The sequence below is a fragment of the Herpailurus yagouaroundi genome, unplaced genomic scaffold (genome assembly GCF_014898765.1).
Source record: "Herpailurus yagouaroundi ecotype Mexico unplaced genomic scaffold, PumYag 28, whole genome shotgun sequence".
Lineage (NCBI taxonomy): Eukaryota > Metazoa > Chordata > Mammalia > Carnivora > Felidae > Herpailurus > Herpailurus yagouaroundi.
The window spans coordinates 144,035,962-144,050,453 of record NW_024412376.1 but is presented as its reverse complement, the minus strand read 5'-3'; the positions used below and the strand labels follow the sequence as shown (position 1 = coordinate 144,050,453).

The 14,492-nt window shown below is 37.8% G+C and overlaps 1 long non-coding RNA gene across 1 annotated transcript; it reads left to right on the top strand.

The window, feature by feature from the left end:
* The first annotated feature begins 4,936 nt into the window (after positions 1-4,936).
* Positions 4,937-9,337, top strand: LOC121033221 (uncharacterized). Its single transcript, XR_005791781.1, has 2 exons — positions 4,937-5,026; positions 8,607-9,337. It is a non-coding gene; the product is annotated as an uncharacterized LOC121033221 (long non-coding RNA).
* The last annotated feature ends 5,155 nt before the right edge of the window (positions 9,338-14,492 follow it).

Sequence of the window (14,492 nt, the reverse complement as noted above, 5' to 3'; positions counted from 1 at the left end):
TATAACATTGAGTTGTTGAAGTAAAATCAAGCATCTTAGAAATAAAGGAATTAAAGCGCAAAAAAAAATAATTGACTTACAGCATTTTTTTTTTTTTTGCATTGTTGACTTGGCTAAGCTAGCGTTGTTTCTAGAATCCTCTATCCTGTACTTTGTTAATTGGCCCCAAAGATAAATTCCTGTAAGTTTCAGACGGTAAAAGTGATTGAGCAGTCAGTCTTTAGTCTGTGAAATCTCTTGTATTAGAGGCCATGAATCACAAATGAAAAGACATTGGCAGATTCCAGCTAGTTCTTGCTCTTCTTGGCTTCATGACCACCTCTCTCCCCCAGTATGAACCTTGCTGAACAAGAGGAACCCAGGCCCATCAGATATGTAGAGAGAGCAGCTCTCCACGGTCTTTACCAGGTCTTCTTTGCAGACCCACTTGGGCAGCCAGAACGGCCTTGTTTTAAAAGGGCTGCTTGTTGACTTTTGTCTGACTCCACTTTTCCCTTTTAGAACTTTATGACCCCAGCAATATACACAATTCAGGGGAAGTGATATCATATAATAACCCCCTCCTGCCACAATATGTATACTCATTTTAGATTTCTGACTGAGTCCGAGACACCGCTTTGATGAGATCACACTGCTATTAAATGTCAGTACCAGAAATCACATTTGAGTTGAAATCAATCAATGTTGAAAGGAAGAATAAGATTTCTTTGAAAATCAGGGGATCTAGGGGCGCCTGGGTGGCTCAGTCGGTTGGGCGTCCGACTTCAGCTCAGGTAACAATCTCGCGGTCCGTGAGTTCGAGCCCCGTGTCGGGCTCTGGGCTGATGGCTCAGAGCCTGGAGCCTGCTTCCGATTCTGTGTCTCCCTCTCTCTCTGCCCCTGCCCCGTTCATGCTCTGTCTCTCTCTGTCTCAAAAATAAATAAAACGTTAAAAAAAAAAGAAAATCAGGGGATCTAGGGCATGTGTTTACTAAAAGGATGTTAGAGAGGGGGAATGAAAGGTTTTAAGGAAAATAGAAGAGAGAAAATGTGGGAGAATCTAGCAGGACAGAATGATTCATGCTTAAGGATGTTTCCATGGTAGCCAATGGTGTTGACCAGCTGGCTGATTGTATCAGAAAATACTGATATAACTCGTAATATGGAAAACACTCAAAGCTCCACATCCCTAACATATACTGAAGAGGAAAACATCTTGGTTCTGCCAAAATAAAATTGGTTATTTTTTTGGTAACATAAAACCCCAACATTTCAGTGGATTACCCAACAAGGGTTTGTAATTTATTCTAGCCGAGTCTGCATCCAGAGAATAAACAAGATTAACTGTCCTACAAACAGTATAGGCTTTCAGAAGGGGGTAAGTGCTGCCAACTTGGAGCAACACCCATCAGATACATCTTGCTTTGTTGGTGATCTCAGAAAAGGAGGCACCTGTCAGATCACGGGTAGTTTGTCCATGATTTGGACCAGAAGTTATACATGCACATTCTGCTCACAGCCATTGGACAGAGCTAAACATAAGGCCATACACCTTCAAGCCGATCAATAATGCAGTCTTATTGGTGCATAGAAAGGGAAGAAAAATTACATACTGGTGAATACCGACAATATTCTTTCCATATAGCCTAGTATTTGAAATAATTGACTTAGGCATAGGGCTTTATGGTATTGGGCACATTCAAGTTTTTAGAGCCTCAATTTTCTCATTTATACAATGGAAGGCAATAACAGAACAGTTATGGAGTCAAATGAGGTCATTACTGCAGGCTTATGGCCCTCATAATATTAGTCTTCATTATCACCATCAATACCATTCTCTGTATCACTAGCTCTTTACAGCATGTACTCCCAAGGCTGGTAGTTTGACAACTGTTACTAATATGCATAGAAACATAGAATATTAGAGCAGGAACGGATTTTAGGATTTTAGAGATTACCTAATCCGGTCCTATTCTTCTTTTTCTTTCTTTTTTTTTTTTTTTTTTTTTTTTATGAGAAAAGAGATGCCCCATCAGGTTAAAGAACCTACGAAGGTCCAAATCTCCTTAGCGGCAGAATTGGTACCAGATGTCTAAACCCAGTGTCTTTTGTTCTCAGTTTAAGAAAACTGTAACTTTGTGTCAAGCATGGACTAAAGAGATCCAAATCTCTCTCCTGTACTGTTAAACCTGTTCCATGTTACCTCTTCTCATTTTAATCTATTCATTAATTGACATTTTGTAATTAATTAAAATAGTCCCCAAAGGTGCCAGTTTAATGACTAAGTGTGGCAGAAGTATGCTGATGAAATCAAGCCCTGACAGCCTAAGAAAATAGATTTTCCAATTTCTAAGAACCAGTCACCAAAAGAAATGTTGCTTCCTTAGAAAAATTAGGGATTTTAATGGTGGCAAATGAATTTAAAAAGTAAAATAATGGAAATTAATAAATCATTTTGCTTACAATATTCAAAAAAACATTGAAAAGAAGGTAACATCTGACTTATAATGCTGCCAATGATTTTTTGATCTCCCCTACTCCCCAAAACTCCCCTACAACAAAACTATATATATATATATATATATGTATATATATATATATAAAGTTACCAAACTAGGTATCAAGAATACAACTAACCTCCCTGCTATTATGATCTTTTTTGCGAAGAAATTTGTACCACCCAGACGTGTATGGATAGGATAGAAAATGCCAGGCAACAAAAGCGTGTTAACTTGCCTAATAATTGTGTAAGATATAAAATGCTAAATGCCAAAATGGCTAAATTCCATTTCAACATTAGAAAGGCTACTACAAAGGGGCGCCTAGGTGGCTCAGATGGTTGAGCATCTGACTTCGGGTCAGGTCGTCAGCTCATCAGTTGATGAGTTCGAGTCCCGCATTGGGCTCTGTGCTGACAGCTGAGAGCCTGGAGACTGCTTCAGATTCTGTCTCCCTCTTTCTCTGCCCCTCCCCTGCTCATGCTCTGTCTCTGTCTCAAAAATAAATGAATATTAAAAAAAAAAAAAAGATTCAAAAAAAAATAAAAATAAAAGAAATGCTATTAAAAAAACTTTCTACCACTTTTCGTATAAAATCAAAGTTTTTCTTTTTAATGAGTTACCTACAGATAAATAAGAACTTCATCCAGACTCACAAAATGACTGATCAAGAAATATGCTCACTATCTCTGTGAAGTGCTGTTGATCCTATTGAGAGAGAGAAAGACAGAGAGAGAGAGAGAGAGAGAGAGAGATGGCTCTATGTGTGTGTATGTGTTTGGGGAGGGACAGATTAGAAGGTGAAGTAGACAAGGAACAAAGAGTCCTGTTTAGGGTGTTTTAACCTTGTCAGATAATAAAAATGCTGATGTAAATTCAGTTAAAACTGCAACATTGCATTACCACCAAAGAACAGCAATTGAATCGCATTCTTATTTTAGGTTAAAGAGACTTACTTAGATGTTAAAATGTATAAATGTGTGTCACGTAAAGAAATTGCATTCAAAACCTGTATCTTCATTAACACATATTAAGAATCACAATCATGGAGTGGGGTGGGGGCCTGGGTGGCTCAGTCAGTTAAGCATAGGATTTAGGCTCAGGTCCTGATCTCACCATTCATTCACCCATCCTGGGTTCCTGCACCATGGCATTCTGCGCTGACAGTTCAGAGCCTGGAGCCTGCTTCAGATTCTATTTCTCCCTTTCCCTCTCTGCCCCTCCCCTGCTTGTGTTCTCTTTCTCTCAAAAGTAAATAAATAAATATTAAAACAAAAAAAAAAAGAATCACAACCACATTGGTCAGGCATTTCTCAATGAAGTTAAAGAAACTCATTAAAAAAAAAAAGTCATAATAGGGGCACCTGGGTGGCTCAGTCGGTTAAGCTGAAGCTGACTTCAGCTCAGATCATGATCTCCTGGTTAGGAGTTCCAGCCCTGTGTTGGGTTCTGTGCGGACAGCTCAGAGCCTGGAGCCTGCTTCGGATTCTGTGTCTCCCTCTCTCTCTCTCTGCCCCTCCCCCCTGACCCTCTGTCCCTCTCTCCTTCAAAAATAAATAACTATAAAAAAATTTTTAAAAAGTTATAATACATTACTATGATATAGAACAGAATGGGCGTGGGGGTGTGTGTACCTCCATTCCAGAACTAACTGCTTTCCTGAATAATGGACTAAAGACCAATCACTTCAGGCAAGATTTGATTTGTGTCTTGAATTCATCAGTCTTCAGGCAATGAATTGGGGAAGCATACAAGGCAGGAGACTGAAAAGACATGTTGCAAAACTACTGGAATTAACTAGAAGAGAATTTAAATGGTTACAAAAGATAGACTTATTTAAAAACTATTCCGGTTATAGAATTTGCTGAGCTTATTCACTATTTAGGTGTAGGCCATGAAGTTAAGTGATGAGTATAGATTGACCTTCATTCACTATTTTTGCTTGTGTAACTGAGTTAAAGGAGTGGCTTGCACTGAACAAAGAGAAAGGAAGATAGGGGAATGTAATAAATGCAATAAATTTAGTTTTAGATACATTGAGTAATTTGTGCCTAAACTTTAGAAGATATGTGGTTGGGATATATAAATGGGTGATAGCTGAAACCACAAGGTTTTGATATTATTCCAAAAAAAGTGTGTGGAGACTAACGCACAAGAACAGACCATGGTGAAAAACTACCCTTTGAATCATTGACAGAGGATGGGAAACCTACATTATTAGGGACTCCTAAAGAATCTTTAAAAATAAATAAATAAATAACAAATAACTAGGTAAATCATAATAAATACATCAAAAAGGAAGGGTCTGGAAAGAATAACGATTTTCTAAAGGAAAAGAAAAGTGTGTATTTGTTGGCTTAAGGCTACCATAGCAACGTACCATGAACTGAGTGGCTCCTCAACAGAACGCTATGGTGTCACAGTTCTAGAGGCTAGAAGTCTGAGATCAAGTGTCGGCAGAGCTGGTGAGTTCTATGAGGAAGAATCTCTGCCATGGTTCTCTCCTAGCTTCTTATGGTTTCTGGCAGTTCTTGGCATGGCATCCCTTGGTATGTAGAAAAATCACTCCAATCTCTGCCCTTATCTTCACATGGTATCCCCCCTGTGTCCATATAAGTCTATGCCCATATCTGTTCCTTTTGTAAGGATGTCCCTCAGATTAAGGGCCAGTATGCCTCAACTTAACTAATTGTATCTGCAACACCACTATTCCTAGTAAGGTCACATTCTGAGGTAGTTGAGATTAGGTCTTCAACATATGAATTTTAGAGGGACATGAGTCAATCCATAATAGGATTTTAGAAAAGGAAGTTTTCAAAAAAAATCATACCTCCAAAGTAGAGTGCAGATTAAAGGTGTGTATTAAACAGGCGCTTGGGTGGCTCGGTTGGTTGAGTACCTAACTCTTGATTTCAGCTCAGGTCATGATCCTAGAGTCATGGGATCGAGCCCCATGAGCCAGGAGCCTGCATAAGATTCTCTCTCTCTCTTCCTCTGCTCCTCTCCCTGTTCATGCTCTCTCACTCTCAAAAAAAAAAAAAAAAAAAAAAAAAATCTACCACCTAGATAAAGTGAATGTAAACTCCTCTTTAAAAAAGCACTTGGATATGAAGTGAAGGACAAATATAAAGTAGCAGTTAGAAGAGGAAGCTTGTTCTCTTAATAAACACAGGAAAAGATAGATGTTTTGACGTGTGGCTTAATTTGGCCTACTATGAAGTTTCTTTTGATAAAGAGCCTCAAGGAGGTTGACCTTGCCAGTCTGGAAGAATTCTATTTCTGCATGCAGACTGGGATAGTAGAATGAGACATAGATTGGAGTCCAAGATCTGCTGTGTGGTCCTGGACCTCAAGTCCCTAAGCTGTAACTTTGAGTGAATGTATTGACTTGTTTGGGACTCATTTATCTGACCTCTAAATTGTAGACCATGGTCCAGCTCTACCAGAATGTTATGAAAATTAAATGATTATATTTGCCAAAAGTACTTTTTTTCAAATTATTATATGTTGGAGATATTTTAAATTTTTTTAATGTTTATTTATTCTTGAAAGAGAGAAGAGACAGCATGAGCTGGGGACGGGCGGAATGAGAGAGGGACACAAAATCCGAAGCAGGCTCCAGGCTCTGTGCTCATGAGCTGTGAGATCATGACCCGAGCTCAAGTTGGACGCTTAACCCACTGAACCCCCAGGCGCCCCCGTATTGTATATATTTTTTTTATATGACCAGCTTCATTGTATTCAAAGCATTATGTTCCTGCATTTCAAAATTATATGTGATAGCTCTACAGTATATATGGGCATTTAGAAAATGCAGAATTAGATCGTTTCTGCTGCTAGAGGATTGTTAGAAACACATCCATTTATCTGAAATACTACATCCTTTTCCTTAAAGTATTAATAGAGTATATTACTGTAAAAATATTTGTTGAATAATAGTGACTATAGCAACAGATCTTAAGAAACCTTTATGAACAACACTGGAAACACAGATCGTGCAGAACGAAGAAGGCAGTGAAAACGGAAACATTTTTGAATTTAATAAAATAGCACAATCTCATTCTGAGCACATGGACACCAGACCTGGAGAAATATTAATAGCTATTGTAGTCACATTTGTAATTCAACAAAATGTAATTTTATATCCTTTCTTAAATCAGAAAACTCCAATAAAAATGATTGATTAAATTAGATGCGTGTAAGTAATGAAAATGATGAACCACAAAAAATGGGAAACCACAATTGTGTTTCAATCACACAAGCCTTAGGTAGTTATTTCCAAACCCTGAAAGCAGACACGCCGCTTAAAGATTAATATTAAATTTTTGAACTTGTGCAGTTTCCCATCTTCAAATGCCTTATTTGTCCCAATATAGCACATCGAAATGTGTCAAACTCCTATTCTTTTTGTCTGCAGCACCAGACTGTCTGACAGGCTAGATAGAACAATGTAAAATGTATCCGAAGGTTTTATGTACCTAAACTAAATATCTGAGGACATATGCTATGTTGTGCAATCAGTGGCTTATGGTGTTATTGTGGGGTCCATGTTGCAAGAAGAGTAATACCTAACCTATCACATTGCACTCCACAGCTTTCTGTGCCCAAAGTGCCTAATAGTGCGGGCACATGGCTTTGTTTGCCTGGTAAGCTGTGGCAGGTAATAAGCATCACTTCCATTTATCACGTATGAAAGGGACAATTAAATATTGTTATTGCTATAGATAATCTCCCTACCCTCGTCATTCTAGCCAGGGGCAGAATACTCCAGCTGAGTACGCTGTGGTGTTTTCAATGAAAAACACCTTCATCCAGCATCATCCTTAGGTGGACCTGTTAGTGGCAGACAGGCTTACACTTAAGAAAATCTGAAAGAAGAAGCTCCCCTCAATGCCTTAATTTTGGGGGATATATTTATATCTCTTCTCTTTTCCAAAATAGGTAGAAGCAGTTCTTCTCCATTTTCCTGTTTTTAAAAATATTTATTTATTTTTGAGACAGAGAGGGGGAGCAGGGGAGGGACAGAGAGAGAAGGAGATACAGCATCCGAAGCAGGTTCCGCACTGTCAATGCAAAACCCTACCCGACGTGGGGCTTGATCCCATGAACACTGAGACTGACCTGAGCTGAAGTCGGAGGCTCGACAGACTGAGCCACCCATGTGCCCCTATTTTCCTTTTAAGTGCAAGTTACTAAATATTTATCTTTTGGAAAATGGAAAGAATATATTACTGATCTCTACTCGAACATATGCTGAAATATAATATAATATAAAATATGTTGAATATACACATTAAATATGATATAATATTTAATATGACATATTAAATATATGATATAATAGTGGGGGGGTGTGGTGACACTGTTCTTGTTGAAATATTCCCTCGTTGTTGCTACACTTGTCATCCACTCATTATACTCTAGGCATCTGAGGGCCCGAGAGATATAATTTTATCTATATTTATTCTCTGTTAAAAGGACTTACCAAGACTAACACAATTATTGACATGCATTTAGGTCAACAAGTATTTATTCAATGGAGAGCATCATGGAAATACATTTAAAATTAAAACATAACTATATATCCTACACTTTAAGCAGAGTGCCCCAAAGGAACCAGAAATATAAAAATCACAGAACACCCTGAGGACCATCAGTGTCTAGGGCTCAGCTAGAAGTTTCTATAGATCACACGTCAACTCTACACAACAGATCAACTTTGCTTTTGGCATCTGAGAAATATTTTCTCATTGTAACGAGCGGCTGACTTTTCCACAGTAAGAGAAATGGGGCAGCATATGGAGAGACAAAAAATGCTACTCCCTGCCATGCAACTCAGTTTTTGTCTCCATTGGAAAAGAGTGGAGTGTCACAAAACTACAGGTTTGTAAGAGGATTTGCACTGATTATCAAAGGAGATATGAAAGCGACTCTGGCACTATCTATTACCCTATATCATTGCCCACTTTCTGGGTAGAAATAACACTTGGGTGTTCTGGGACAATTTTCCGACATGCTTTGCAGTTAGACTTGGTGACTAAGTTGTAGCTGGTAAATATAAATTCTTTCAGAATTATTTTAAAGGATAGTAGTGACTTTCTTTTCTCCTCCTCGTCTTTTTGCTCCCAGGATACGTATGCAATGCTTGAGGAATCGGCCATTGGTGGTGAGCCTTGAGAATGGAATCGCACTCCATCCCACAGCCCCTCTCAACAGCAAAGCAACAGGAGAGAAAGTCTTGGTTCCTGACCCTGTGCACAGTGGAGCTGCCATTTCAGTTTGATCACCTCCCCACCTAGAGATGGGATCACCAGATGTATCCCCAGAGAACTCCGTGTATCTATCTCTTCACATCCCTTCAACTTTTCCAAGCCTAACTTAGGAGTTCCTTTTTAGTGATCTCTACTGTGGGAAATGGAAATATTCACCTCCCAACGTTTGCATTCTGACATTGGCTTATTATTCTAAGTAACTAGGATCAGATTGGCCTAATCCTATCTCTTTCGTTTCACATATTCTCGTCCCCTTCCTCATCGTTTTGTCTGGTTGTTGTCATTTTCTAGCATCTTAACTGTTGTCTTGATTTCCAGTTCCATCTCCTGTGTACAAGGAAGGAACATGATCCATATCAGATACTTCCCTAAAACTTCAATTTCAGCAGGCATTTGGGGACAGGGTTCTACTCCCACAGTGGGAAGAAGCAATTTGTGACCTTAAAGAGCAGGTGAATTCCAATATTGCCATTCCCTAATTCCTTTGTCAATATAGAACTTTGCTTCTGGTTATAATACGGCTAATTAATACTGTCATGTTAAATACTTTTTTCTTTTTCAAATAAACATGATGTAGCTGGTAGTCTAGCTAGGTTCAAAAGATTGGCAAAACAAAGAGTCAAGAAGCAATCGCAGCTCCAAAGTCCCCAGAAAGCCAGGATCCAATGGGATACTACTGTGCAGCATGGGCCTTGCCTCCTATGAGCCAAATAGGAGGTAGAGGTTTCGCCAATCTTCTCTAATTTAATTTATTTATTTTAAGTTTTTTAATGTTTATTTATTTTTGAGAGAGAGAGAAAGAGAGAGAGAGAGAGAGAGACAATGAGCAGGGGAGGGGTGGAGAGAGAGAAAGACACAAAATCTGAAGCAGGCTCCAGGCTCTAAGCTGTCAGCACAGAGCCCGACGTGGGGCTGGAACTCAGAACCACGAGATCATGACCTGAGCTGAAGTCAGACGCCCAACCGACTGAGCCACCCAGGTGGCCCAAATCTTCTCTAATTTTAAATAACTCCCTCTTACATTGGACCAACGTGACCTAAGTGTCCTCACCCACTCAAATACCATCTCTTTATGAAGATTTTCATGAACATTTCAGTGCACAGTCTCATTAATTATTCTGTACCACCCCTATGACATTTAATTTTTTTTTCAACGTTTATTTATTTTTGGGACAGAGAGAGACAGAGCATGAACGGGCGAGGGGCAGAGAGAGAGGGAGACACAGAATCGGAAACAGGCTCCAGGCTCCGAGCCATCAGCCCAGAGCCTGACGCGGGGCTGGAACTCACGGACCGCGAGATCGTGACCTGGCTGAAGTCTGACGCTTAACCAACTGCGCCACCCAGGCGCCCCACCCCTATGACATTTATACCTATTAGCATCTTGCATTGTTTCAAAATATTATATGTGCAATCGTTCTTATTACTTCTGTTTTTCTATTTCAGTTGCAATAGTTATACGTTTTGCCAATCTCATTGTCCCAATTAGATTAATGTTAACCTGCATACCCAAGCAAAATTGATCTACCTAGTGCTTCATAATGATAACTTGTATAATTTGACTTCCAGAAATATTATTTTAAATATTCTGTTTGAAAAGTTTTTTTTTCTCTCTCTTCTCATTTCATATGAATAGTGTTCATCCTTTAAAAGCCAGTCAAAGCCAGTGACTTTGAAGGAGTCACTAATTCTACAAGAGTATCTGACCTTGAGTATGCTAGTTGTCAGAAAAAAAAATACAATAATTTGTTTGGAAGCTTCCTTCCTTCCTATATCTATAAATATACCTTATATGTTTTTGTCTATCATCTTATTATGTCTCCATGAATCTATTTTCATATCTAGCCATATATCACACACTTGCACATGCTAAGAAAATTATTTTCCATTGAGATATCACTTCACACCTACTTAGGATTACTATAATAACAAAGACAGACAATATAACAGGTGTTGGCAAGGATGTGGGAAAATTGGAACCCTCCTACAGTGCTGAGAGGAATATAAAACACCAAAGTTACTTTGTAAAACATTTCTTCAAAAAATTAACGAGTTGCCATATGATCCATCCATTCTAATCTTAGATGTATACCCAAGATGACTTTAAAAATATGTACACAAATTTATACACAGATGTTCATACCAACGTTATTCCTAATGCGTCCCCAAATGGAAACAAGCTTAAGTCTACCAACTAATTAATGCATAAACAAAAATATGACATATCCACAGAATAAAATAGTATGCAGCAGTAAAAAGGAAATTTTCGTGCCAATTCATGCTACAGCATGGTTAAACCTTAAAAACATTATACTAAGTGAGAGAAGCCATACACAAAGAGCCATATATTTTATTATTCCATTTATATGAAATACTAAGAGTAGCCGAGTCAACAGAGGGAAGTAGATTAGTCATTACCAGGGGCTAAGAGGAGGGAAGCATGGTAGTAACTACAATACAGTTTCTTTTTGAGTGACAAAAAATGTTCCGGGACTAGAGAGTGGTAATGGTTGCCTAACTTTTTGAACTTCCTAGAAACCACTGAACTGCACACTTTAAAAGGGTGTATTTTAGAGAAAGGGGACTGTATCTCAGTACATATGAATTATGATTATGGGCAAACATTTGTTGTTTGACTTATTAGTAATTAATTCTATTTCCATAGTAGATATTCAAAATATTATCACTATCAATTGATAAATGGTTAAATAGATAATTGGCTGAATTAAAAGTGATGAAATAACCAATGCTTATCTTTTTTGTTTATCATTTTTGCCAGCCTCCTATCTGGAATACACTTTCTTAACAAATAACACCAAGTGTAAGTGCATTAGTATTTTTGTGACTGTCAAAAATTGTCGTGCTTGCTTAAGGAGACATAAAGAATGTAAATGAATCCTGCCCCTGAAAGTGTGAGCTCTTAGTGTTTGATCTCAATTTCTCAGAGACATTCTCTGTAGTTGTAGTTAGGATCTTGGCCATGTGGCAGCCTTTAAAATCACACGGATTCAATCAATGAGTTCATGGATGTTTAACGACAGGAACCTGTAAATAAAGGCAACTGAAGTTATAAGTTTAGTGATAAAAGCTTGCACGGGTAAGCAATTGAAAGTCTTCTGCAGTCAGCCTTGCAGAGCAATCCCTGGTGAAATGGTAGAATTTCATCATCCACCCCCTTTATCCAGTTCTGAGTCCCCGAAAGTCAGATACAATGTCTGTGTTTGCTTCACTTCAGTTATTCACAAGAAGTATCTGTGCAAAAATATTTGCAAAAGATGACTCAAAATTAAAACAACATAAGCTGGGGCACCTGAGTGGCTCAGTCAGTTAAGCTTCTGACTCTTGATTTCGGCCGCAGGTCATGATCTCATGGTTCATGAGATCGATCCCCACATCAGGGCCATGCACTGACAGCATGAGGAGCCTGCCTCGAATTCTCTCTCTCCCTTTGTCTCTCTGCCCCCCCCCTTCTGGCTCTCAAAATAAATAAATACACATCAACAAACATAAACAAAAGCAAAATAGGAGGCCTGACTATGGCAAGAGACACTGTTTTGAATACCAAAACATAAAAACTGTGGGAGGATTTCACTCTTTGCGGCGCGAGTTATTGAACGGCAAAAAACGCAGAGAGAATTCCACAGAGAAACCACAGAGCATTCAGATAGGAAGACACGAAGATACCTGAATCCTTTTTAAGACTTCAATAAGCTGAATCATCTACAGAAGCGAGTAACAATGCTGCCAAGTGCTGTGGTTCTTTCCATTAAAGGCTTTTTTAATTTGCTCCTGACAGGTAGCTGAAGTATATTTTAAATTAGTGTGTTATTTTTTTTTTCTTTCTACTTTGTTGGTAGAGATTTCATATCCTTTCACTCATATCAATTTTTATTGAACACACAAAAGCATTGCAGGGAAATGAGCAAACTGCATAAATGATAGTCATTTATTGAGATGGCCAAACTTCCTTAGCCAAGCACTTCTCTGTCGTGTGGTTTAATTTAGTATGGTTTAATTTGGTATTGAGAAACAAAGCTGACCTCGTGTTTGTGTTATAGAATTTGCATGAATGCAATTAAGTATAAATAGCGTTAGCCTAGAATTATAATATCACAACTTTTCAAAGAATATATGGGAAAAAATAACTTTTTGTTATTAAGAGATGTTCCAAAGATATGTGATGAAAAAAAAAAATGACATCTAGAACAGGCTATTAAATAAAGCTTTTAAGGAACAATTAGGCCTTTGTCCCTTTCGATTTCTTCCTTATTAATTTTAACTATCATTAATTGAATTTTTGTTCAGCATGCTGAGTAGAAACCATCCCTAAAATAAAATATTTTGTAGAGACATCATTTTTTCAATCTTTCCTGATACAAATGAGAAATAGAAAGGCATTACGTACTGAATCTTTGCTGGGGATTATAATATTTATCAGGGAAGTAGGTAAATGATAAAAACAAAGAGTAATAAATATTTGTTTAGTCAGTCTATGCTTAAGTAAAGTCTTATCCAACAAAGATCAAAAGTCAATGGCTTAAAATCCTGGTTCTCCTTTTACACTCTATACGTTCATTGGAAAATTTATTTAATCTTTAGGAACCTTGATATCTTTCTTCATCTTGAAAAAAAAAAACTAAATTCTGGGGATCATGGAACCAGTGTTGGAGAATTAAGGCAAAAAAGGAAATAATTGAGTCTAGTGCCTGCTATAGAACAGTATGCAAATCCTCCTTTCCACTCCTCTGTTCCTCCTTTCTCCTTTCCTTTCTTCCTTCCTCCCTCCCCTCCTTCCTTGCTTCCGTCTTATACCTCCCTTATGCCACTTATTTAATTTACTAGCTGGTGGGACCATTTTGTCACCTCATTAGGCCCTAGTCACCCATAGTTTTGGCCATCTCATTTTACATTATGTTAATGTGACAAGCACACATTTTACCAGATTATTTTTTATAAAAGATGTAATTTATTATAGTTTTTATTTTAGGTTAATTGGCTATTTAATTCAGGTTGTCCATCATTTCTTAGAAGTCAGAGTATTCCTTCCAACACTTCAGTGAGGTATGTAACCAATGGAATTTTTTTTCAATTGAGTATTAAATTTAGCAATGAAATGCAATACTTTTCTAGATATTTATTAATATGAATTTTGTAAGATCTCTGTTATGTTATGTACTTAATATACATTTTTCTTCACCTGTCAAAAATTCTGTAGGTTTTTGGAAAAAGAGCCTTGAATGCACTGTGGATTAATTCCACTGGTTGCTTGATCCTTATAAAAGCACGTGAAGTCATTACCATCATGGTAGTGGTTCAACAGAAAAGTTAACAAACTTTATTGTTGTTAACGAATGATTGATAGCTCACTCGTTATCATATAACAGAAAATGGATGATTGAATGTAAAAAGGTCCGCCATGACTACTTAAACGCTACTGAACTGTCTATATTGACAACTCCCTTTTATTCACACATTGGTTGCATTTAGTTAAATGTAGTCTTGAAAATGATCATTTAGAAATTTCAAGACTCTTGGCTGTTGGTAACTTTGTGCACAATTCATTTTCACAATTCGTGATTCTGGGAAAGTTCCTCCAAGTCTAAGTGAGAGAGAGGATCTGTTTATCAAAGTTGGAGGGGAGGAGGCGTCTCTTTCACGTGGTTTGCTTCTTCAAAAACACATAGGCTTTTTGCCAACAAGATTTTTTTGTTTTTGTGTTTGTGTTTGAGTTAAGATATTACTG